The sequence below is a fragment of the Martes martes genome (assembly GCF_963455335.1).
Source record: "Martes martes genome assembly, chromosome: 12".
NCBI classification, from domain to species: domain Eukaryota; kingdom Metazoa; phylum Chordata; class Mammalia; order Carnivora; family Mustelidae; genus Martes; species Martes martes.
In genome coordinates this window covers 30,962,297-30,989,649 of record NC_137900.1, presented here as the reverse complement: position 1 = coordinate 30,989,649, position 27,353 = coordinate 30,962,297, and the positions used below count along the sequence as shown (strand labels likewise).

The window sequence follows — 27,353 nt, the reverse complement described above, 5'->3', positions numbered from 1 at the left end:
TAGTGAAGGGACAGAATTTCCAGTAAATAATACTGGAAAAATTGGCTCTAAAATTAGTGAGGGTAGTATTTGCTGCTGTAACCTCAGTGGTTTAATAACATAAAAGATTATTTCTCTGTCACTTCTACAGTGGGTGTTCCTGATTGGCAGTGACCTTTCTCCAAGCAGTGATTCTGGGATCAAGACTTTTCCCATCTTAGGATATTTCGTCTTTCAAAACATAGTTTCCAAGGGTGCATGTTTGGCTGCCTCAGCCACAAGGGGAAAGAAAGTCAAGGATGAGTGGGGGAAGTTTTAATAGGCCAGGCCAAAACAGGGTCTAAAATCCCTGCCACATTTGTTCCCTGGAGCTTAGTCACATGGCCATACTTAACTGCAAAAGCTTAGAAAGATAGTTTAATGTACACCCAGGAAGAAGAAATGGTTTGCTGAGCATCTAGAGTTTTCTACCATAGCCGTCCATTTGGGTTTAAAAAATAAACTAGATTTGTACTTCATGTCATACCCACAATAACAAACTTAAGATAGACTAGTAAGCTAACACCTAAAAAAATAAGCTAAACCAAACTCAACTATGAAAGTATTACAAAAAATATTTTTTTTATGGTTTTGGGGCTGGAAAGACCTTAAGCAAATTACAGAACCCAAAAACTACAAAGGAAAAGACTGGCATATTTAATTGTATGTAAACTAAAAATATCTGAACAACCAAGGATGCTGTAAACAATGTAAAAGAAGTATGATATCAGAAGAAAATATTTACAATGTATATATTACTGACAATAGATAAATATGTAGAATATGCAAACACTTATGCAAATCATTGAGAAGACAACTCAATGGAAAAAATACACCAAATATTTGAATAGGAATTTTCTGAAGAAAAAAAAGCAAATAGCTAGCAAACACATGAAATGCTGCTCAAAAGCAACATAATCAAGGAAATGCACATTTAAATAATAAATGACTTTGCCCATCCATTTGGCAACAATAAAACATTTTTTATCATGTTCAGTATTAAAGTGCATGTAAGGAAATGTGTCCTCTTTTATACTCTTGGGAGAAATGTAAGTTATCACAGTGTTTTGAAGGGCAATTTGACTATATCAATTAAAATTTCTATAGCTTTCAACCTAGTAATTATTCAATACAGCAACATTTTCCCCTGTGCATAAGGTAGCATAACTAAGACTGTTCATTGCATTATTGTTTAAAATATTAGAAAAAATTTAAACAGTCTAAATGTCCATCAGTAGAAGAATAATTGGGAATAATATTGTCAACCTATGCTATTAATACATGCCATGGAAATTCTATGCTATGCAGTGAATAAAAAAGATAAGATGAAGCTGAATGTGTGGCATGGAGGAATCTCTAGGACATGTTTTTCTAAGTGAAAAAGCAAGTTACAAAGCAATAGGAACAGCTTAATCTCAGTGAGGTTTTTAAGAAAAGTCAAGATATACTCTGCATTTTTATATGCACATGTTTACAAGTGCATTTTAAGGAGTCTGGAAAGATACTACTAAACCCACAACAAAGGTTACGTCTGAGGATGAACATAGAAACTGAATTTAAAAGAAGCCATTGGGTTTTGATATTGGGAAATCATTGATGACTTCTGAAGATCAAACCTCGTGGAAGTTGTGAAACCAGAAACAATAGTGAAGGAGTAAAGAATGGAGGAAGGTGGACAGGGGAAGTGAGCATAGAGAGAAGCAACACACAAAGTTCCAGAGAAAATGGAACAGAAATGTACAATGAACACAAAAGGAATGGTGTGGTGGTGTGGATGAGCTCAGGACACCAGATGGTGATGTCTGAAGCCAGAGGGACTTGTGAACCAGATTGCAGCCAGATTTCATGATGAATTTGGGGAGTATTTTGGGCTCAGAGTTTGGCTGTGTGTTGGGATGTTGCTGATTGGAATTGAGGAGGAATGGCAGGAAGTCTTCTGTTGACTTCACCTTGCTGTTAAAGAAAATTAGTGGGCTTTGCCACATCTACTGTGAGAATGAAGACCATTCTCTGCAATCAGACAGTTGACATTCCAGAAAATGTGGACCTCACTGTGAAAGGATGCACTATTACTGTGAAGAGGCCCAGAGGAACCCTGTGAAGGGACTTCAATCACATCAACGTAGAACTCAGTCTCCTGGGAAAGAAAAAGAGTTGACAAGTGGTAGGGAAATGGGAGGAACTCATTACTGTTCACACCATTTGTAGTTATGTACAGAACATGGTCAAGGGTTGGGCTTCCAGTCTGTGAATGCTTACTTCCCCATCAACATTGTTATTCAGGAGAATGGTTCTCGTATTGAAATCCAAAAATTCTTAGATGAAAAATACATCTGCAGAGTTTGGATGAGGCCAGGCATTCCTTGTTCGATAGTTTGGGCCCAGAAAGAGGAGTTAAATATTGAAGGAAATGACATTGAACTTGTATCAAATTCAGCTGCTTAGATTAAGCAAGCCACAATAGTTAAATATAAGGATACTAGGACATTTGGGATGGTGTCTATGTTTCTTTTGGATTTCCTGGGAGATAGCAGTGTCTTTTGTTCTGATGAGGTGACTTGGTATGCTCCTGGATGGGGGCTGGTCACCAGAAAGACCAAGCCATGATAAGGAGCTTGGAATTTTCAGCTCTGCTCCTCATTCTCCAGGAAGAGGGGAGGGGCTGGAAATGGAGTTGAAGATTGATCATGTCTATGTGATGAAGCCTCCATAAAAATTCCAGTGGGGTTTGGGGGGCCTCCAGGTTGGTGAGCATGTAGAGGTGCTAGAAGAGTAGCGTACTTGCAGAAGGCATGGACGCTCCATGCCCCTTCTCATATACCTTGCCCTGCACTTCTCTTTCACCTGGATGTTCATCTGTATCCTTTATCATATGCTTTTATAATAAATTGGTAAACGGTAAGCAAACTGTTATTCCTAAGTTATGTGAGCTGCTTTAGCAACTTAATTGAACCTTAGGAAGGGCTCACAGTAACCTCTGATTTATAGCTGACCAGTCAAAAAATGGGTTAAAACCCAGGCTTGATGTTGGCATCTTTAGTAGGGGGCTGGGTGGGGCAGTCTTATAGGCCCTTAACCTGTGGGGTCTGATGCTATCTCTATGTAGATAGTATCAGAATTGTTTTAAATTTTAGAACACTCAGCTGGTGCGTGGAATTGCTTGGTTTGGGGGGAAAAACCACATCTAGTGTCAGAAGTGTTGTGACTGTGTAGTAGTGTGACAGTAAAGGAGAAATACAGAAGTGAGTCATTCCCGTTCAGATCTGAACAAATAAAAGAACTTATACAACTCAACAACAGAAAGGCAAGTAATCCAGTTAAAAATGGGCAGAAGACCTGAATAGACATTTTCCCAAAGAAGACATACAGATGGCCAAAATGTACATGAAAAGGTGCTCAATGTCATTAATCATTGGTAAAATGCAAATCAAAACTACAATGAGATATCACCTCACATCTGTTAGAATGGCTATTATCAAAAAGACAAGAAATATCAAGCGTTGTGAAGGATGTAAAGAGAAAGAAACCCTCATGCACTGTTGGTGGGAATGTAAATTAATACAGCCACTACGGAAAACAGTATAGATGTTCCTCAAAGAATTAGAAGAACTAGCATATAATCCACCAATTCTGTTTCTGGCTATTTATCTGAAGAAAATGAGAGCACTAACTTGAAGAAATATCTGCATCTTCATGCTCACTGAAGCATTATTTACAATAACCAAGATAATGGAAACAACCTAATTGTCCGCTGATGGATCAATGGATAAAGAAGATGTGCTAACATATGCAACAGAACATTATTATATGCAATAGAACAGCCACACACACACAAAAGAAAAGAAATCCTGCCATTTGTGACAGCATGGATGGATGTTGAGGGCATTATGCTAAGTGAAATAAGTCAGGCAGAGAAGGACAAATACTGCATGATCTCACTTACATGTGAAATCCCGAATAAAAACTAAAACATCCCCAAAACACTCCCCCCAAAACAAAACAAAACAAAATCCAAGTTCATAGATAAAGTGAACAGACTGGTGGTTGCCAGAGAAGGAAGTAGAGGATAGGTGAAATGGGTGAAGGTGGTCAAAACGTACAAACTTATAGTTATAAAATAAATAAGTCATGGGGATGTAATGTACAGCATGGTGACTATAGTTAATAATACTGTTTCGCATATTTAAAAGTTGCTAGGAAAGTAGATCTTAAAAGTTCTCATCACATGAAAAAATTTGTAACACTGTATGGTGACAGATAATAGACTTATTGTGGTGATCATTTTGCAATATATAGAAATATTGAATCATTATATTATATACCTGAAACTAATATAATGTTATATGTCAATTATACTTCAATTAAAAAAAGATAGGAAGAATATATTACATATCACACTTGTGATAATGGACTTGTATACCGTATACATAAAGAACGCTCAAAACTAAATAATAAGAAAACTAATGACAAATTATGCAAAAGATGTGAAGACACTTCACCAAAGAAGATCTGTGGATCAAATAAGCACATGAAAAGATGCTCAGCACCAACAGTCTTTAAGAAAATGCACATTAAAATCATAGTGGGATACCATTGATGCATGCAGTAAAATAGCTGACAAAAATGAAAAGGACGGACTATATGTCAGGATGGCAAGATGGTGAAGAAACCACAACTCTAATAAACTGATGGTGGGAATGTAAAATTATATAACTGCATTGGAAAACTGCCCAGCAGTAGACAATTTTTTAAAATCTTATTGCTATGAATACATCATCCCACTGCCTCTGGTTTCCATGGTTTCTGACGAGAAATCAGCCATTGATATTATTGAGGATTACATGTACATGATGATTTGCTTCTCTTGCTATTTTCAAGATTCTCTTTTTTCATTTTGGAAGAATTTTTTTTTATTAAAAATTTTTAATTTGAGGCACCTCTGGGTGGCTCAGATGGTTAAGTGTCTGTGTTTTGCTCAGGTCATGAACCCAGGGTCCTGGGATCAAACCCCATGTCTGGTTCCTGACTCAGCAAGAAGTCTGCTTCTCCCTCTCCCTCTGCTGTTCCCCCTGCTCATACTCTCTCTCTACATTCTCTGTATTTCTGTCTCAAATGGATAAATAAAATATTAAAAAATTTTTAATTTGAGTATAGTTGACACCCAATGTACAATATAGTGATTCAACTTCTCTATATGTTATGCTATGCTCACCACAAATGTAGCTACCATCTCTTACATGGTGCTATTAAAATATCACTGACCATACTCCCTATGATGTGCCATTTATTCCTGTGACTTATTCATTCTATAACTAGAAGCTTGTATCTCCCACTCCTTTTCACTTCATCCATTTTGCCTATGCCCCAAACCACTTCTCTCTGGCAACCATTTGTTCTCTGTATTTATAGGTTTAATTCTGTTTTCCATTTGTTTGTTTTTTCATTTGGTTTGTTCTTTTTATATTCCACATATGAGTGAAATCATATGGTACTTATTTTCTCAGTCTGACTTATTTTGGTTAGCGCAATACTCTCTATGTCTGTCCATACTGTCCCAGATGGCAAGCTTTCATTCTTTTATGGCTGTGTAATATTCCATTGTATATGCATACCAAGCTTTTTTATCCATTCATCTATCAATGGACACTTAAGTTGCTTCCATATCTTGGCTACTGGTAATAATGCTACAATAAACATAGGGGTGCAAAAATCTTTTCAAATTAGTGTTTTCATTTTCTTTGAATTATAACCAATAGTGAAATTACTGGATCATATGATATTTCTCCTATTTAATTTTTTGAGGGATCTCCATATGGTCTCCACAGCGGCTGTACCAATTTACATTCCCACCAACAGTGCACAAGTGTTCCTTTTTCTCTGCATCTTTGCCAGCATTTGTTATTTTTTGTCTTTTTGATTTTAGCTATTCTGATAATGTGAGGGGTATCTCATTGTGGTTTTGATTTGCATTTTCCTAATGACACTGCTGTGTCTGTTGGCCATCTATACATCTTCTTTTGCAAAATGTCTAGGCAGGTTTTCTGCCTATTTTTTAAATTGGATTGTTTGGGGTTTTTTTCATGTTGAATTGTATAAATTCTTTATATATTTTAGATATTAACCTCTTATCAAGTATATCATTTGCAGATATCTTCTTCCATTCAGTATGTTGCCTTTTGTTTTGTTGACAGTTTCTTTCACTGTGCAAAAGCTTCTTATTTTGATGTAGTCCCACTTGTTTATTTTTGCTTTTGTTTCCCTTGCCTGAGGAAACATATCTAGAAAAATGTTTCTATGGCTAAAGTCAGAGAAATTACTACTTGGGTTCTACACTTTTTAACTGAAGTATAATTAACGTTCAGTGTTATATTAGTTTCAGGTATACAATACAGCAATTCAGCAATTCTATACACTACTCAGTGCTTATCACGATAAATGTACTCGTAATCTCCTTCACCTACTTCACCCATCCCCCACCCAACTCTTCTCTGGCAACAACCAGTTTGTTTTCTGTATTTGAGATTCTATTTGTCTCTTGTTTTGCTTTGTTTCTTAAATTTCACATATGAGGAAAATCATAAAGTATTTGTCTTCCCCTGACTTATTTCACTAAGCATTGTACCCTCTTTGTCTATCCGTGTTGTTGCAAATGGCAAAATTTCTTTCTCACTATGACTGAGTGATATTCCACTTTACATATATACCACATCTTCTTTGTTTATTCATTTATTGATAGACACTTGAATTGCTTTTATATCTTGGCTATTGTAAATAATTTTGCAATAAACATATGGGCACGTATCTTTTTAAATTAGTGTTTTTGTTTTCTTTGGGTAAATAACCAGTAATGAAATTACTGGATTATACAGTAGTTCTTCTTTTAATTTTTTGAGGAATACCCGTATTTGTTTTCCATAATGGCTGTACCAGTTTACATTCCCACCCACAGTGCATGAGTGTTCCTTTTTCTCCACATCAGTCCCAACATTTGTTATTTCTTGTCTTCTGTCCATTTTTTTAAAAGATTTTATTTATTTATTTGACAGACAGAGATCACAAGTAGGCAGAGAGGCAGGCAGAGAGAGAGGAGGAAGCAGGATCCACGCTGAGCAGAGAGCCTGATGCTCGATCCCAGGACCCTGGGATCATGACCTGCGCTGAAGGCAGAGGCTTTAACCCACTGAGCCACCCAGGCACCCCTTCTGTCCATTTTTAATTGGAGTATTTGGCTTTTTGTTGTTGAGTTGTATGAATTCTTTATATAGTGATATTAACCCCTTATTGGATGTGCTATTTGCAAATATCTTCTCCCATTCAGTAGGTTGTCTTTTTGTTTTGTTGATAGTTTCCTTCATTGTACAAAAGCTTTGTATTTTGAGGTAGTCCCAACAGTTTAATTTTGCTTTTGTTTCCCTTGCCTTAGGACACATGTCTAGAAAAATATCTTTTTAGTTGCCTATATGTTTTCCTAGGAATTTTATGGTTTCAGGTCTCATAATTTATTTTGAGAATTTAGGCCTATAATTTATTTTGAGAATTTTTTTTTTGTATTTTGTGTATTAGGCCTATAATTTATTTTGAGAATTTTTTTTTTGTATTTTGTGTATTTTGGTGTGAGAAAGTAGCCCAGTTTTATTTTTTTGCATGTAGCTGTCCAGTCCCCCCCACCTCCACTTATTGAAGAGACTGCCTTTTCCTCATTAAATATTCTTGCCTCCTTTGTCATAGATTAATTAACCAGGAAGTATAGGTTTATTTCTGGGCTCAATTTATTCTATTGACCTATGTGTCTATTTTTTTGTGTCAGTACCATACTGTTTTGATTACTACAGCTTTGTAGTATATCTTGAAATACGGAATTGTGATACCTCTGGCTTTGTTCTTCTTTCTCATAATTGCTTTGATTATTCAGAGTCTTTTGTGGTCCCATACAAATTTTAGTATTATTTGTTCTAGTTCTGTGAAAAATGCTTTTGGTATTTTGATAAGGATTGCATTGAATCTGTAGAATGCTTTGGGTAGTGTGGACATTTAAAAAATATTACTTCTTCCAAGCCATGAACATGGAATATCTTTCCATTTTTTTGTGTCATTATTTCTTTTATCAATATTTTATAGTTTTCAAAATACAGATCTTTCACCTCCTTGGTTAAGTTTATTCCTAGGTATTTTATTCTTTTGGTGAAATTGTAAATGGCATTGTTTTCTTAATTTCTCTTTCTGTTGCTTTAAATTATTAGTGTACAGAAACACTACTGATTCCTGGGTATTACTTTTATATCCTGGAGCTTTACTGAATTCATTTGTTACCTCTGTTCTCTGATGAGTCATTAGAGTTTTTTTATGTATAGTATCATCTCATCTGCAAATAGTAACATTTTAACTTTTTCCTTACCAGTATGGATGGCTCTTATTTTTTCTTGTCTGATTGCTTTGGCTAGGACTTCCAGTACTATGTTGAGTAAAAGTGGTGAGAATGGATATGTTTATCTTGTTCCCGATCTTAGAGGGAAAGCTCTCAAGTTTTCACCATTAACTATGATGTTAATGACGGATTTTTCATATATGGCATTTATTATGTTGAGGTATATTCCCTCTACATTCACTTTGTTGAGAATTTTTATCGTGAATGGATGTTGAATTTTGTCAAATGCCTTTTCTGTATCTATTGAGATGATGTATCATGTTGACCGATTTGTGAATACTGAACTGTTCTTGCATCCCTGGTATAATTCCCAATTGATCACAGTGAATGATTCTTTTAATGCATGGTTGAATGCAATTTCCTAATATTTTGTTAAGGACTTTTGCATCTATGTTCATCAGGGATATTGGCCTATAGTTTTCTTTTTGTGTGTGTGGTGTCTTCATCTGGTTTTGGTATGAAGGCTATTCTGGCCTTGTAGAATGTATTTGGAAGTTGTCCTTCCTCTTCTATTTTTTGGAATAGTTTGAAGAGAAATGTTTGGTAGAATTCACCTGTGAATCCATCTGGTCCTGGATTTTATTTTGTTGATAGTTAATTCATTGTTTTTAGATTTATTTGTTTGTTTTTTTAAGTAATCTCTACACCCAGTGTGGGGCTCAAATTCGCAACCCTGAGATCATGACAAACACTCCATTGACATAACTTTTTGGTAGGTCCCCAAAAGTATTATACTAGTATCTTGGGAAGATAAAATAATCACAATCTGTTGTTTCTATTTTTAATAGCTTTTTAGAGAAGCTTTAAAAATCATCTTTATTGAAAAAATAACCCACAAACAGAAAGTAATTATATGTAGATCAATATTCTTTTTACCTTCCGCCACTTCATTTTGATGCTTGAAAAACAATTTTTATGTCTTAGCTAAAATTTGATTACTTTGAAACTGCCTAAAATAAACATAAAGCATTGTTTTGCTTTTCTCAGTGTATCTCTCCATTTCTTGTTTTTATTTTTTATTTTTTTCATTCCATGTTTTATTACTGAAATACATTGCTCTACCAGCACCAGCCACAATAAAAATCTTACCTAGATTTCCCATCTTTCCCCTCAGGGCCCTAGCCAGCCCTGCACAAAGTGCTCTAGGATTCTCTGCCCACTGGCCATTTTGGAGTGTGTCCCTTGGATAGCCCATGGAAACTGACTGGCACCTTTCTGAAGAAAATGGAAAGGGGAGACAGAGCCTCAGGAGGGGCTTATTTGAGGGCCTTGGCCACTTGCTCCTAAGTCAGCTCGATCTCCTCATCATCTGGACTCTTTCAGAGCCTGGGCAATTCACAAGTATGGCAGAACACCTCTGGAATGGAGAATCCCCTGTATTTCTCACATACCACCTGTACAATGTGGAGCTTTGGCAACAGGTTGCTGTTAGCCAGAGTAAGCTCATTGCCATCCAGAAATTTCCTATGAGAGATGCCCTCATCCTCAGCACTGGTCTCATCCACTTCTTCTGGGAGGGAGGGATGTTAAGGAATTGTCTAAAACTTTCAGGGCTTTCAGGAGTCCCTTCTTTCAATTATCATGGAGTGCCGAGTTTGAATTCTTGATGTAAGCAGAAAATTTGGCGAGTATGTCCAGCCCAACCACGTTGGATTCAGGATTCAGAGCTGCCAGCTTGGGGTACCTGAGAGGGCACAGCACTGCCTCCAGAAACTTCTCCATCTTCTTGGTGTCTGTGCACACTTTGGTGCTGTACAGCAGGAATGGGAGCTGCCCTCCTGGGCACAGCTTCTGTGCTGTCTTGGTGTCAACAGTGGTGACATTGAAGGTGACGTCCTTGAGCCAGAGTACCATGAACAGTCTGTGGGAGAAGAGGCAGTTCCTAGTTTTGGACCCATCCCTGCCAGCCTTCAGGAATGATCAAACCTAAGGTTGTTCTTCAGCCATGGTTTCCACCAGGACCAGGAAGCAGCCAGTGCTAAGGGAACTGGGAGGGGCCTGGGCTTGGGAAGGCAGGTCTCACATGCAAAGACTCTCTCCCCCAGACCTAGGGCTGTTCCTTCAGCACAACACAAGCCAGAGGAGACCTGCTCAAACAAGACACGGCTTCCCCACCAGCCCAGCATACCCCACTCCCTGCCCCTCCATTTCTCGTTTTTAAAGGTTCTTTTTAAAATGTCAAAACTTCAAAATGTTAATAAACAATGTCTTATAGTTATCATTGTATAGGTCTTTCACACATTTTGTCAAATTTAGCCTAATGGTTTCATATTTCTGATGCTGTTATAAATAGTAGTCTTTATAGATTTTAATTTTAATTAATTAGTTAATTAATTATTTTGACAGAGAGAGAGATCCCAAGTAGGCAGAGAGGCAGGCAGAGAGAGAGGGGGAAGCAGGCGCCCTGCTGAGCAGAGAGCCCAATTCGGGGCTTGATCCTAGGATCCTGAGATCATGACCTGGGCCGAAGGCAGAGGCTTAACCCACTGAGCCACCCAGGTGCCTCTAGATTTTAATTTTTAGAACAGTTTTACATTTACTGGAAAATTAAGCAGATAGTACAGAGAATTTCCACATATTCCCTGCACACAATTCTCCCTATTATTAACACCTTCTACAAATATGATGTTTGTTACAATTAATAAACTAGTATTGATACATTATTATTGAATAAAGTATATAGTTTATTCAGATTTCCTTAGTTTTTTTTTTTTTTTTAAAGATTTTATTTATTTATTTGACAGAGCTCACAAGTAGGCAGAGAGGCAGGCAGAGAGAGAGGAGAAAGCAGGCTCTCCACGGAGCGGAGAGCCCGATGCGGGGCTCGATCCCAGGACCCTGGGATCATGACCTGAGCCGAAGGCAGAGGCTTTAACCCACTGAGCCACCCAGGCGCCCCCAGATTTCCTTAGTTTTTATATAATGTCCTTTTCTTTCCAGGATTCTACCTGGGATACTACATTACACTTCATTGTTATACCGGGGAAACTTGGCTCTTCTTGGCTGTGACAGTTCATCAGATTTTCCTTGTTGTTTTGTTTTTGTTTTGTTTTGTTTTTATGACTGACACTTTTGAGGAATTCTGGATATGTATTATAGGATGTCCTTCTGTTGGAATTTGTCTGATATTTTCCCCATGGTTAGATAGGGATATGGATTTGTAGGAGGAAGATCACAGAGTCAAAATACCGTTTTCATCACATCATCAGAATACATACTATCAACGTTATTTATTTACTGTTCATATTTACCTTTATCCCCTGGCTGGAACAGTGTTTCTCATGTTTCTCCAGTGTAAAGTTACTCTATGATTCCTCCCTTCCCATACTGTATTCTTATTTGGAATTCTTCTGCATGGGAGATTTGTCTCTTTTCCCCCATTAATTTAATCAATCATTTATTTATATAATATGGACTCATGAATATGTATTTTATACTATATGTTATAATCCTATACTATATTTTGTTATTCAGATTACTTCAGTTTTGACTATTTGAAAGCTCTTTCCATTTACTCTTCTGTCCCTTTGACATACTCATGTCAATGTAGGGATTTATTTATTTATTTATTTATTTTTAAGCACTTTTCTTACTTTCTGGCACTACAAGATGCTTCAGGCTCATTGTCAGCATTTCTTAGTATCATATTTCTCCAAGGAAACTTGGTTCTCAATATTGACAATTTATATTAGAAGCCAGTATCTAAGAACTAGATGTGTAAAATACTTTTAAAAATGAAATAAAAAGCAGTGGTTATTGAGCAGTTTCTTGAATATAACATCAAAGAAACAAGTAAATGGACTTCATCAAAATTAAACACTTGTGCATCAAAAGACACTCTAAGGAGAGTGAAAGGATGCACAGAATGGGAGAAAATATTTGCCAGTCATATAGCTGAAGGGTCTAGTATTCAGAATATATAAAGAACTCTTACAACTCACCAACAAAAAGATAAACAACCCAGGTAAAACTAGGTAAAGTATTTCTTTTTTTTTTTTTAAGATTTTATTTATTTATTTGACAGAGAGCACAAGCAGGCAGAGTGGCAGGCAGAGGGAGAGGGAAAGCAGGCTCTCCACTGAGCAGGGAGCCCAATGTGGGGCTCAATCCCAAGTCCCTGGGATCATGACCTGAGCCAAAGGCAGCCACCCAACGGACTGAGCCACCCAGGCACCCCTAGGCGAGGTATTTCAACAGACATTTCTTTCAAGAAGAAATACAAATAGGCAATAAACACATAAAGAGATGGTTAATATTATTAATCATTAGGGAAGTACAAATGAAAACCACAATGAGCTATCACATCACACCCACTAAAATGGCCATAATTTTTAAAGGAAAATAACAAGTGTGTTGGGAGGATGTGAAGAAATTGGAACCCTCATACATTGTTAGTGGGAATGTAAAATGATGTAGCCACTGAGGGTAAGCACTTGGCACTTCCTCAAAAAAGTTAAATATGAGTTACCATATGACCCAGCAAGTCCACCATTAGGTATTTACCCAGAGAATTGAAAACATGTATAGACACAAAAACTTATTACATGAATGTTCACAGCAGCATTACTAATAATAGCCCAAAAGTAGAAGCAACCTAAATATTCAACTGCTTAATGGATGAGCCTTGAAAACATGTTAAGTGAAAGATTCAGACACAGTAAGTCACATGTAGTATGATTCCATTTATATGAAATACCTAGAATAGGCAAACCCATAGAGAAAGTAGATTAGTGATTCCCAAGGGATTGGGGAAGAGACTCGGAAACTGTAGGGTTTCCCTCGGGATGACGGAACTGTTCTGAACACAGATAGTGGCACTGATTGCACAACATTGTGAATCAATGAAAAATCCTGCATTGTATATTTTCAAATGGTTAAAATGATAAATTTTATGTTGTGTGAATTTTATTTCAATAAAAAATAAATGATATAAATAATGTGATCATTAAAGGAAAATTAGAGAATGGAGATAAGCAAAAAAGAAGGAAACCAATATTCTAATTCCTTCCCCCTAGTACACAATCTTTCACATTGTCTTCTATGCATACATATACATATAAATAAATGACATCACAGCGTATCATCTCTGGTTTACCAGAGCAGATCCGGAGACAAGGATTTGAGTATGACAGGTTTATTTAGGAAGACAGGAAACCACTGGCTGGAGGGTAGGGAAGTGAAACAAGGAAGGGAAAGCAGTCAGTAAAATCTGCCTTTTCAACCAAGCGAATGACCACTGTGGGCAACTGAAACCAAATCTCACTGGGGAAATTCTGGGAGCCAAAGTAGATCATGTACCTGAGACATCACACCTGAGGGGAGCTGAATATGTAAATACCAACTGTCTCCATTGTTGGAGAGGTGCTGGGAGGAGGCGGTAGTATTAATTCCCCAGGACTTCTGATGTGCAGCCCTGACAAAAAGGAGATTCTAGGGTTGAGAGTAAATTCTCAGGCAAAGAGCTGCAAGTTCTGGCAGCTGGAAGTCCAGTGAGTATGTGCTGAAATGTTAAGTGTGAGGGAAAATAGGCAGGACACTGATAACATATACTACACGTATTGTGCATATATAAGATGTGGATCGATAGATTGATATTGAGTTGTATTTAGATCTCAATCTATATTTATCTGAAATATTTCCACTCAAAGCATCAATTTGGATATACAGATTAATCCTTTATGTGTGGCTAGAAGGTTGGTCCCAATTGGACACTTCAAGAATGGCATTGGGTTTTCTATGATTCTAATAGAGAAATTCTTTGTCAAAGTAATTTTCATTAAGGCTATCATGATAATGCTAACTTAGTTTAAATTTTCACTACATGAAGTGAATATGAATATTACATTCATGCATTCATGAATATTACATGAAGTTACAGCATTTTATATTACATTATCCTGGTGATATTGATTCTCGGACATATATATTCTTGCTTACAGGAAACAAAAAGTTCAATATTAAAATAGTAATAATTGCAGAACTTATGATGTTTCATTGGAGTTAGGTTTTAGAAGAAAGTATTTGGATGTGTTATTAATAACCAATTTGCAAATTTCTAAGCCATGTTTTTTGTTTTGTTTTGTTATTTCTACTCTCTCCTTCTCTCCCTCCCTTCTTCCTTCTTTTTTGCTTTGGTTTTTTTGATGTGCTTTTTTTTGTTTTGTTTTGTTGTTCTTTGTTTTTGCCACTGGAGTATGTTAGATAATTTTCCCACCTGTTGCAGCAAGTCAACCATGTGACACAAAGATGGATGGGTCAGACACTCGCCAAATCTTCCAGGCAGGATGTTCTCTGGAGAGTGAAAGCTTGGGAATTGCTGAAGATACGGCAAAAACTCTTGGTAAGAAATCTTTGGGCTCTTTTCTCTTCAGCTAGAGAGTTTCTAAATTCAAAGTAGTACACAGCAAAGGTGTACTACTTTGAATTTAGAAACTCTTTAGCTAAGGGACACAAGGAAACTTTCTGGAAGAATGGAAATGATCTGTGTTCACTGGGTTTGTAGTTAGGCAGATGTATACTACTGTCAAAAGTAACAAATCTGGGGGTACTTGTGTAGCTGAGAGGGTTAAAGCCTCTGCCTTTGGCTCAGATCATGATCCCAGGATTCTGGGATCGAGCCCCACATCGGACTCTCTGCTCAGCGGGGAGCCTGCTTCCCCCATCTCTCTCTGCCTGCCTCTCTGCCTACTTGTGATCTCTGTCTGACCTGAGCCAAAGGCAGAGGCTTAACCCACTGAACCACCCAGGTGCCCCATAAATAAAATCTTAAAAAAAAAAGCCACAAATCTGAATTTTATTGCATGCAATTATATCTCATTAAAGTTGATTTTAAAATAAAATATTGCTGGTAATAATAAAACAATAGCAACAGAAGAAACAAAACAGCAAGTAAAATATCAATAAAAACAAATTAAAAAATTCAAAGTAATACATACTATGTAACCAAGTTAGGAAAATGTTATTACTTATATGGTAACGGATGGTGAGCATTGAGTAATGTATAGAATTCTGTATTACTATGTTGTATACCTGAAACTAGCATAACACTGTATGTGAATTATACTTCAATATGATTTTTAAAGAAAGAAATGTTATTACTTTATCATGTGGCTCTAGAATCCCTTCTAGTGAAAGAGCTAATACTGGGACATGTGCAGCCCTCACCACTATCCATCTGCTGAACTCTTCCATTATCTCCCTGGATATCCCATTATCCCAATGGATAACTCCGTACCCATTCAACTATAACTCCCCGTTCTCTCTTCCCCAACTCCAGTATCCTTTACTACTCTGTGAGTGATTTTTGAGTTGTGATAAACTGAAAAAGGGGAAGAGGTGTATGTTAGCACCAGCCAGTGTGGTGGTGTTGCACATGAGGAAGCCAGAACGTGGGTGACGGAGACAGCCAAGAGAAGGAGGAGTCCCAGTCCTGCCTCAATCTCAGGAACTCAGGGGAGACTGTAAACTCCTACAATGTGTGAAATTGGAGGATCAAAGCAATTTAATTTACCTTTTGAGCATCAGAAAGTCCTCCAACTGAAGATGAAGTTACAAAAGACACTTGTTAGTTTCTGTGAGGCTTGCAAAATTCATTTATTTATTCAGTAAATATTGACCACTTACTATGTGCCAAGCACTGGGATGACAGTAGTGCCTAAGACGCATTCCTCACCCTTATGTAGTTTATCCTCTAGGAGGAAGACAGTAAACAAAAATCCTCAAAGCTTTAAAGTTACAAGTAATTGCATTTGTAATTGACACAAAGGTCAATAAAATCCTCAGAGTTTGCAGTCTACTGAGGATGCAGCTGAGTGTGAATAACCCTTAATACAAAAGTGTGTTCTATGATATCCTTCTAGTAGCAGCTAAAATATCCTTTCTTCTTTGAGGCTTTCTGGTTGTCCATCTTTATAAGTGGAATTAATCAATCCCTTATCTGTTCTAGTGCTGTTTGCACCAGACTTTCCATTGGATTTAAGTTTTTGATGTTCTGGTTTTCCCTGCTAGACTATCATCTCCTCAAGGGCAATTAGTTTACTCAACTTGGCTTCATTTGATTTAATAAACATTTGTTGAGAACCAGCCACGTACTGGACACACTGTAAAATGCTAGGGACCCAAAGATATATATATCCTTAGCTCTTGGTTTCATTCTTAAGGAAGCTCACTTCCAGGAAATTGGAAAGGACTGAGGGAGGAAACTGAAGGAAGCGAGCCTGGGGAAGAGGGTTTTATAATGGTGTGGGAAGAAACAAGCAAGTTTCTTGCTTGCCACAAGCAAGGACAGTGGCGGCAGGAATGGAAAGGAGGAAATAAATTCAGAAGACATGCTGGAGATAGGATCTACAGAATTTGGCAATTCATTGGGTAAGGAAGTGGAGTCAAAGTTGAAGACAGTGGTTATTTTATCCCCCTCTAGTTAAAAGCAAATAAAAGGTTGATTCTGCTTACACGAGAATATACCTAGAATAGGTATATTCTTAAATTCTTAAAGACAGTAAGCGGAATAGAGGTTACCAGGGGAGGGGGAGGAGGGAATGGAATTCACAGTTCCTGTCTGGGTTGATGAGAAAGTTCTGGACATGGATAGTATTGATGACTGCACAAAATTGTGAGTGTACTTAATGCCCTTGAATTATACACTTAAAAATGATTAAAATAGGGGCACTTGTGTGGCTCAGTCAGTTAAGTGTCTGCCTTTGGCTCGGGTCATGATCCCAAGTTCTTGAAATCAGGCTCTACATTGGGCTCCCTGCTCAGTGGGGAGCCTGTTTCTCCCTCTGTCGCTGCTGCTCCCCTTGCTTGTGCTTTCTCTCTCTCTCCTTCTATAAGATAAATAAATATAGTCTTTTAAAAAAGACAGAATTTTGAAAATGATTAAAATAGTAAATTTTATGTTATGTATATTTTAGCACAATAAAAACTTAAAAAAAAACAAGTGAAAGAATATATTTTTGATAGACAATCAGCAATTTTTTTTTACACATCAGAATCATTCCTAATTGCAGAATGTATTATCATAAAGAATTCAATTATATGACACATTGTATATTACTACATACTTTCCTGGCATGTTTTATATAATTAACTCACACGTGTTCACTGAGGAGTATTGTTCAGTTGCTTGGACGACATGGGTTTGAACAGCATGGGTCCACTAATGTGTAGATGTTTTTCAGTAAATACAATACAGTATTGTGGGTTTTTTTCCTTATCATTTTCTTTTTTTTTTCTTTTAAAGATTTTATTTATTTATTTGACAGATAGAGGTCACATAGTAGGCAGAGAAACAGGCAGAGAGAGAGAGATGGGGAGCAGTTTCTCTGCTGAGCAGGGAGCCCGATGTGGGGCTCGATCCCAGGTCTCTGAGATCATGACCTGAGCTGAAGGCAGAGGCTTAATCCACTGAGCCACCCAGGTGCCCCGTCCTTATCATTTTCTTAATAACTTTTTTTCTCTAGCTGACCTTATTGTAAGAATACAATATTAATACATACACAAAATATGTATTAATTGACTATGTTATTGGTAAGGCTTCTGTCCACATTAGGCTATTAGCAGTTAAGGTTTTGAGGGAGCCAAATGTTATATGCAGGTTTTCAAACCTCCATCTTGTTCAAGGGTCAACTGTATTGAGTGCTATACAGAATGTGGGGAAATGACTTGCTAAGAGGGTAAATTTCACTTTAAAAAAACCTATTCATTGAGCATCAAATTTCACTCCATCTCATTTACTCCTCATACAATCATGAGGGAGGTACTAGTTTCATTTATAAATGTTTTTTTAAAGCTGGATTGTTTTAAAATAAATCAACATTTTTCTGATTTGTCATTACAAATTATTGTGCAAAGCTACTGAGTCTTTTTTCAAAACCAGTAATTGTGTACTGCATCTTTATGTAGCTAATCAGAATTTTGAGAGTTTCTAGCATGAAGACCATATTTCAAAGTTAAATTAGTGGTAGTGTCTACTTACATCTATAAATTCTCTTTCCAAGTAGAAGAATTAGTGTCATATAATGTTTCTTTATGATGTTCTTTGGTTTAATTTTTATTTTAAAGTTTTGGTTTGTTTAGGGGTGCCTGAGTTGCTCAGTTGGTTATGCGTCTGCCTTCCGCTCAGGTCATGATCCCAGGATCCTGGGCTCCTGGGATCCAGCTGTGCATTGGGCTCTTCACTCAGTGGAGAGCCTGCTCTTCCCTCTCCCTCTGCCTGCCACTAACCCTGCTTGTGCTCTCTCTCTCTGTCAAATAAATAAATAAAATCTTTTTAAAAAAAAAAGCTTTGGTTTGTTTTTCTTCTTGTAAATTTTGTGAAATAATTTTATTTTCTTACTCTTGAAATTTATATGTTGCCCTACATATTCCTTTCACTTAATCCACTAAACTGGAGAAAATTCTTAGAATCTCCAAATAAGAGTAAAAATGTTATCATATAGTTAAGTCTAGACACAGAAAAAAAGACAATGTCATTAGGCCTATTAATCATCACACTTCTGCTCCGTGAAAGCCACACAAATATTGGCAGTAAGGACAAAGACCATTCAAAAAGAGCCAGAAAAAGGAAATAATTTTTCTTACTTTGGCATGTACACATTTGAAATATTAGTGCTTTGGAGTGCCTGAGTGGCTCAGTCGGTTAAGCCTCTGACTCTTGATCGCAGCTCAGGTCTTGATCTCAGGGTCATGAGTTCAAGTTCTGCACTGGGCTCCATGCTGGGCAGGGAGCCTACTTTAAAAAAAAAAAAAGGGCACCTGGGTGGCTCAGTTGGTTAAGCATCTGCCTTTGGCTAAGGTCATGATCCTGGGGTCTGGGACTGAGCTCTGCCTGCTTAGCAGTGAGCCTATTTCTGCCTCTGTCTCTGCTCCTCCCCCAACTTGTGCATGTGCTCTCTCTCTGACAAATAAATAAATAAAATCTTAAAAAAAAAAAAAAGAAAACATATGAGTGCTCAAACTAACTTATTTATAACATTCATTCACTTTATGACTTTTAATTAGAGAAATTTAAAGTTTATTGCCTAATACAAATTTAGTGTTATAAGAGATCAGATACTTCCACAGCAGTGATTGCAAATGTCAGAGGCATTCCAGGGCAGGTTAGAAAGGGAGCCACAGACCTTTAGGAGGTCTGCTATTGTTTTACTCATGTTAAACTTTAAAAAAAAAAAAAAATGACTGTAACCTTCAAGAATGGGCAAATCCATAGAGACAGAAAGCAGATTAGCAGTTGCCACGGCCTAGGGAGAGGGGGATGGGGAGTAGCTGCTCCCTGAGTACAGAGTTTCCTTTTAGAGTGATGCAAATGTTCTGGAGCTAGATGGCCATGATGGTTGCCCGACATGGTTAATGAACCAAATGCCACTGAATTCTCACTGTCACATGGTTGAAACAGAACAGTTTATGTTATATGTATTTCACTAAAATAAAAAACTAACCTGGGGCACCTGGGTGGCTCAGTCATTAAGTGTCTGCCTTGGGCTCAGGTCAGATTCCCATGGTCCTGGGATTGAGCCCCACATTGGGCTCCCTCATTAGCGGGAAGCCTGCTTCTCCCTCTCTCGCTCCCCCTGCTTGTAGTCCCTCTCTCGCTGTGTCTCTCTCTCTCCCCATCAATTAAATAAATAAATAAAATCTTAAAAAAACCCAAAAAACTAACCTCATTACAAAATGATAATTTTAAATTAAATACAAACCCAAGAAGGAGATAAACATCACCAGCAATCCCACTACCCAAATGGAACGGGTGTTGCCATTTTGGTGAGTATCTTCCCAGTTGTGTTCCTGTACTTGTAATTATGTTTCCGACTTAGTGTAGTAACATAAAACAGAAAGACGGGTGTCTTTGAAAGACCATGGGCAGAAATGCAGCTGGGCCTCAGAAAAGGGCCAAGGCCTCTGGGAGCTGAAGGGTCACTGAGAGGTCAGGCAGTATGCCCTGTTCTGATCTCTTCTCTGTGAGCTCTGTGGGCTCTGTGGGTCAGATTTTCTCTTTTCTTAGATTATCTTTTTTCACTTCTCCATCCTCCTGGCCAATTGCTGCCCCACAGCTCCTCAACCCACCCGCTGACATGACAGCTGCCCACAAACAGGCTAGTTCTCTCAGACCCATTTCCAAATTCTGCTCATGTTTTGGTCAGCTTTAGCCAGGGGATTCAGGTCAGGCAATATAAATGAGAACTAATTCAGATCATTTGCTCTGCAAAATTTTGAGACAGAAAGATATCATCAGCTTTAGCTGTTTTCCAAGGCATGAAAAAATCATAATGATAATAACAGTTTATTGTAGAGGAACTTTACCAACCCATTGTACATATTCAGTTGAAAACAATTTTCTGCATTATTAGATATTTCACCATCAATTGCAAAAGTAGGTGTGGTTTAATTAATTAATTAAAAAGTTGACATGTACCATATTTTCAGTGAAGTCATCAACTTGGCACTTCAGATGGAATGCTCTGGACTCATTTTTTCTTAATTCATTCTCTGATAGAAAACCAGGCAGCACTTAAGATGCACATTCTTGGGAGAGTTTTTTTGAATGATGATTTTAAGTAAATATTCCTTTAAAAATATTTTATTTATTTACTGGGGAGAGAGAGCGCACAAATGGGGAGGAGGAGCAGAGGGAGAGGGAGAAGAAGGCTCCTAGCCAAGCAGGGCTTGATCCCAGGACCCCGAGATCATGACTTGAGCCGTAGGCAGATACTTAACCAATGGAACCACCCCAGGTGCCTTAAGTAAGTATTCTTTTCCACTGAAAAGGGTAATTTGGGTTTTGTTAAAAACAGTTTCATTGAAGTATAATTTACTTTCTACAAAATTCTCCTATTGTAAGTGTAAATTCAGTTAAGTAAGTTTACGAAGTAGTGCGTCCATCACTACAATCTCATTTTAGAGCTTTCTCTTCACCCACAGAAGACCCCTCTGCCTAATTCCATTTCTACCTTTAGCCCAAGGCAACCACTAATTTATTTTCAGTTTCCATGAATTTGTAAAAAGGACAATTTTATAAAAACTTTTGTAGACTTTGTGGAGCCCTCCATATCATCATATACAAATAATGTTCAATTTAATGTGTGAGGGATAATAATTTCTTATTTGATCTTCATCAAAATATGTAGTTCATTCACTAGCCTGTTTTTTCTACTCTACATTCAAAGTTATATATGCCAATAAAGTATGTAAGTATGTATTTATGGGGAGTGATCTCATTTTTAAGTTCTCCTGAACTGGCCCCCATCTGCTGCTGCCCCCTGCCCCATCAGCTCTGCCCTTTTTTCTGCCAGTCACCATCTGGAACTCATAGGCTCTAGAATAAAGATGCTGCTTTGTCCACACAGGCCCAGGGAGCATGAATGAGGAGACAGCCAGACTTTGCTTCCTGCCTTGTCCCGTATTTTTTTTTATGACTACTACCCATGCCTCTGAGGATACACCATGCTCACCAAATGTTTGGAATTATCAGACAGGAGAGGGTTCACACAGTCCTAGGTGTAAGTGTTGAAGGAGTTAAACCCTCTCCAGGGACGACTCCTCTTTCCTGTTTGAATCTCTTGCTTCTCTGTTATTAAGCCTATGAAAGTACCTCCTTCTAAACCCTGTCATACATAGGTGTCCCCCACCCCTGCCACTTTCCAAGAAACTCTAGTCTCAACACATAAAGACTGGTCTTCTGGAGATCCACATCTCTCTCTCTCAGCAGTCTAAGTACTCAAGTATGAAGTACTTCATCCAGATTGGAATTATACTCCAGAGAAGAGGGCCTGAGAACCAAAGTTGGTGGCGGCTCTCCAACTGTCAGAACAGGTGGGCATAGGTGTGAGGGAAGTCTGTACTCCAACCTCAGGAAGCGTGCCAGAGGAGCTGTGGGTCACTTAAAATCAAGTTCTCTTGATGTCTCTCCTCCAGTGGAAGTTGAACATATCTTAATCGCTGGACTGTCCAGGCTAACTACTGAATAAAATACACAAATACATTATCATGTTCCTCATACCATCTCCCAAGGACAAATTTTAATTATCAGAAGTAGTGCAGTAAATCCGTGAGGAGGAAGGGAAGTATTTTCCTGCTGAGTCATAATTTATAAGCCACTTATCAATCAATAAAATCTGTCTTGTGCATTATTTACTACACAAATATAATACAAGCAGTATTGGTTATTTTCCCTTATCCCCCCTTCTCTACTCTCTGCTTTCAAATTATGACCTCTCAGGTTTTCTAGGAAGACAAAGAAAACCTATCATTAGCTCATAAACTGTACCTTTTACAGCTGCTCCCTTAGCTGTATTAGACCTGGCTGAGGCTAAAAAATCAGTACTTGTAAGTTCTTGATTAAATTCTTGGCCAAGGTCATGCTCTGTCTAGGGAGGATGAGAGGTCATGATTTCATTCTCCTAGTTATAAGCACATAAATTATTATATGCTCTTAATCTACATGAATTCTACTTACCTTATTTACTAAGCAACTCATGGATATAGTGGTATTATGTTAGTCCTGTTCAGCGATGGTTTCCAAATACCACCAACATAATCTGTTGATAAGCTAAAGCTGAGTTTCTAGCTTGAATTGGTAAGCAAGCACCACACCTCCTCAGAGCTTTGGCAGGGTCTCAAAGAGGGGAAGGTCGGGTCAGAATTTAGTGAGAATTTGAAGTTTGTCTTAAGATAGGTCTTTCAATACAGGGTTTGGTTAGAATTGGGTAAAGATCAAATAAAACAGTCAGGATTGGTGGAAACAATAAGGAATGGGTTTTGAGATGAGGGCTTCAAAGAATGGTAGGGTACAAATTGCCTTTTGATGTCTTCCATTGGAGACTTTATTTTGGAAAGTTCTGTGATGACCTCTCAAAGCTTCCTGGGGAAAACAACTTCCAGAACAGTAATGAAGACAGAGGAATTTAAAAAAAAAAAAGGTTAATGTGAAGAATAAGGTAAGTGAAGTAGTTTCAGTTCTCAACGTCTGGGGTAGGTGGGATATAGATGGTTTCAGTTCTTAGTCCCCCTCCACTCTCTCCAAGTGAGTTAAACTGTTGAAACAGATACATTCCCAAATGTATGATGGCTCAAGTGTGAAAGAACTTTACTTTTCACTCAGGTTAAGCCCAAAATAAGTGTTCCTGATTAACGTATGGTTTTCTTCCTTGGGGAAGGAAGGACTCCAGCTTTTTAGAAACTGAACTCCATTATCTCTTAAAGCAATGACCCCCACGTTTGAGCAGTCACCAGAATCACCTGGATGTTTTGCAAAACCATAGGTTGCTAAGTCTTATCCCTAAAAATTTCTTATAAATATAAAAGCTGTAAAAATAGCTTATCAACAGATTGACCCCCACCTATGATACATAGAGAGCTAGGAAATCTTATCCCTTTGACTGAAAAATAATTTTTGTAGAAAATGAAACTTAGTGGACAGCTATCCACATCTCTCTAGCCTATCACATAACAAACAAAACTCCAAGAGCACCCATCTTCCCACACATAGAACATACTCAATTCCTCCCAAGACCCATCTAATTTACTGCATCCAGGTGGTACATAGTCCTCTTTACAAAACCCAAAAGTGACTCCTCATGGTTTATATCCTATAAACCCAAAAATTATCTGCTCTACAATATATAATGGTAGAACAGGGACAGGATAAAATGTCCACTTAAACAAGAAAAGTGGAGAAACACAGCAGTCATAGCAATTTGTCTATAGCGATGGCAAAAATCCTACAGGGCTGATACTGACAGTGGTGGGAGAGCAGTCCACTTAGTGGATGCCAAGCATGCTGTCTAGAAAGATTTCCTTTTGGCGATAATCTCTATGACCCTTGTGGTTATGAATTCACTGTGACGCTTAGTAGGCTTCTGATCTATTTGCATCCCAGTAGTTCAATGTGCTTATAACTGCACGCAGGGCAGAATTCTGAAGCCTAAATCTTTTTCTCTATTTCTTTGCCCCCTATTGCTCTCTTAGTGGGGACTACATTGAGGCCGTTTGAAACAGTAGATGAGAATGCTGCATTCTTTTTATTTTTTTTAAAGACTTTATTTATTTACCTATTTGAGAAAGAGAGTGAGGGAGGGAGAGAGCACAAATTGGGGAAGGGGAGGCAGAGGAAGAAACAGTATCTCTGCTGAGCCTAGTCTCATGACCCAAGCTGAAGGCAGACAGTTAACCAACTGAGCCACCCAGGTGCCCCATAATGCTGCATTCTTGAAGGATTGTTGCTTTAGGCATAAGTTTTGGTACCTAAGACCTCTTTCAGTCTTGTCTCTTGTTGGTGGGGTCTGCAGGCAGTTTCTGCAACCCTAAGAAGCCCCAAATGTTTGGATTTTCTCAATTACCTTTCATTTCTGCTTACAAGCTGGCCAGCTCTTCCCTTTTTTTTTTTTTTAATAATAACTTGTTAAAAGCAGAAAGTAAATGTCAGTATACACTATCATGCCAACTTACCAACCATTTCCACTAAAGCTTCTGACTCATAGACTCTGGTCTTCTTTCCAGCTCTTAAGTTAGACAGTTTTGCCAAATGTCTCGTGGCTGCATGAACTGAATCTGTGTTTATTCAGCTTTGGATATTAGCTTCTTCAACTGCTTCCCCCGATCACTAATGGAGCTTCACGTATTTTGGATTTTTGTCACATCATTATCCTATTTCTAATACTAATTTCTGTATTACTTAAGGTAAATCTGGCTGTTATAACAAATTAACCAAAACACGTAGTATTTCAGTCATGATACACACTTATTTCTCACTCACGTGCAGTTCCAGAAGGTTTGTAATTGCTGGCATCTTCCATCTTTGTAGTGATAGAGCCTGACTGGGGCTCTGCTATCTCCTAGGGCCTCAGTGTCCTTGGATTGATTCTTTGCATCTAGCTTACAGTCAGAAGAGACTGTGGGTTAGGCAAATCCTCTTCTTAACATTAGCAGTCTGGAAACAACACACTTCGCTTCAGCTCACATTTTATTACTGAGAATAGGTCACATGACCATACCCAGATGTAAGGAGTGACAAAACATTAGGCTCTACCTGAGTAATCCCTTTGTGGCAAAACTCCAAACTGTGGAAGGGAAGCACAAATATTTGGTGGCCATCTAGCTGTAGGCCACACCAGCAAACCCCATCATTAGAATCATCCAGTCAAAAGCCCACTTGGATATAGGTGTTCTACCAGTTAGAATAGCTTTGGACCCGTTAGTAATATATTTCAGAAATAAGAATGACTTAAACAAGATGAGAGTTTATTTGTTTCTCGCATAAAACATGCAGAACTGGGGAATCTTAATAGATAGGGCTGTTCCATTTAGTCATCAAAAACTCAGTTCCTTCTACCTTTCTGCATTACCATCCTTAACTCTTAGCTTGTGTTTTTTCAAAATGGCTGCTAGATCTCTAGATATTGCATTCACATTTCAGGCTTGAAGAAGGAAGAAGGGTGAAAATACAAGAGTATTTTTAAAAGAAGTTTCCTAGACACAATGATACACCAACAATATAGGGCTTTTATCATGAAGAAAGAAGGGGAGGTCAACATGGAGGAGTACACCTGAGAGCCTTGCCCTTGGCGAATTGTGGATGATTGTGGTGGAGTCCTTTACGATGGGCAACATAGGTGGTGGGACCTCTCAGACAATCAAGGATTTTTGCAATTCTCCAGTGGGAGTAAACCACAGACTGTGAGGGAGTTTGACATATTCTAAAACTAGGGCTCTGTGGTCGGGAGGTAGCTTTGCAGTTTGGGGAGGTTTATTTTCCATGACTGACTGCAGTATGGTTCAAGTTAGAGGGAAAGAAGATCCCTGGAACTCCATCACAAGTGGTGCCTTATCAGCACACACACTGGCAGCAAGAAATGGACCAGTGGCTATGGCTGGGTCAGCCGCAATGGGTAGCATTCTCCTAGCTTTAATTGAAGGTGCTGGTATCTTATTGACAAGATTTGCCTCATCACAATTTCCCAGTGGTCCTCAGTTTGCTGAAGGCCCCTCTTAGTTGCCTTCAGCCCAGTCACCATCCTCACTATCTGGAGATCATTGACAATATCAATAGGACTTCTTCCCCAAGATTTTTTAAACAGAATGAGCTATAGTTCAAGAAAGAATTTCAGAAGGTAAGTTACAGTCTGTTTTTAAAACCACAAGTGGAACAGCTACGCCAAACAGGCTTTGAAGAGACACTCACTCTTTTTTCTATTTAAAGGAAAGTGGGGGATGGGGCACCTGGGTGGCTCCGTCAATTAAGCGTCTGTCTTCAGCTCAGATCATGATCCCAGGGTCCTCAGATCGAGCCCCATTCGGGCTCCCTGCTGTGCAGGGAGCCTGCTTTTCCCTCTCCCTCTGCCTGCTGCTCTCCCTGCTTGTGCTCTCTCTCTCTTTCCCTGTCAAATAAATAAATAAAAATCTTGAAAAAAAAGTTTATTAAAAAATTAAGGAACATGGGCGAAGGAAGATGTTAAAAGATAATACATTTATTCACATCTGGATTGCATTTGTGATAAAAATAAATGTCTACTATCTTTTAAAAGAAAATCTAATAAATGCTTAGAACAACAATGAAACGTGACACTCATTTCCTTGAGGACTTCTCGGTCTGGTTTTATGTGTTCTGTCAGTCAAACAATAAAAAACTCCTGGAAAAAAAAAAAAAAAGAAGGGGAGAATAGATATTTGGGTAGTTGCATAGTGCCACAGTGTCATTCTAAATATAGAAAGGAGGAACATGTAGCTTCTTGCTACATATCAGGGTAATAATGGTTCAAGATGACACATTGGGTACTTTATTCCCTCTGGTCAATCAAATGAATTGGGTAAGTGCAAAAATTTCAAATATTTTTAGTGTGTGTCCTTTTCCAAGCAACAAATTCCAATTTACAATGTCTAAGTTATTAACAATTAATATCCCTATTTGTGTGTTAAA

General features: G+C 38.0%; 3 pseudogenes across 3 annotated transcripts; 2 read left to right on the top strand and 1 right to left on the bottom strand.

Moving 5' to 3' along the window:
- Positions 1-1,999: 1,999 nt before the first annotated feature.
- Positions 2,000-2,549, top strand: LOC308353342 (large ribosomal subunit protein uL6-like; annotated as a pseudogene). Its single transcript has one exon. The product of its transcript is annotated as a large ribosomal subunit protein uL6-like (transcript).
- A 7,213-nt stretch (positions 2,550-9,762) lies between these two features.
- On the bottom strand, positions 9,763-25,233 carry LOC308353341 (chloride intracellular channel protein 1-like; annotated as a pseudogene). Its single transcript has 2 exons — positions 25,194-25,233; positions 9,763-10,446 (listed from the first exon to the last, which is right to left on the bottom strand). The product of its transcript is annotated as a chloride intracellular channel protein 1-like (transcript).
- Positions 25,234-25,969: 736 nt separating this feature from the next.
- LOC308353340 (mitochondrial import inner membrane translocase subunit Tim17-A-like) lies at positions 25,970-26,474 on the top strand (annotated as a pseudogene). The gene has a single exon. The product of its transcript is annotated as a mitochondrial import inner membrane translocase subunit Tim17-A-like (transcript).
- Positions 26,475-27,353: the final 879 nt, after the last annotated feature.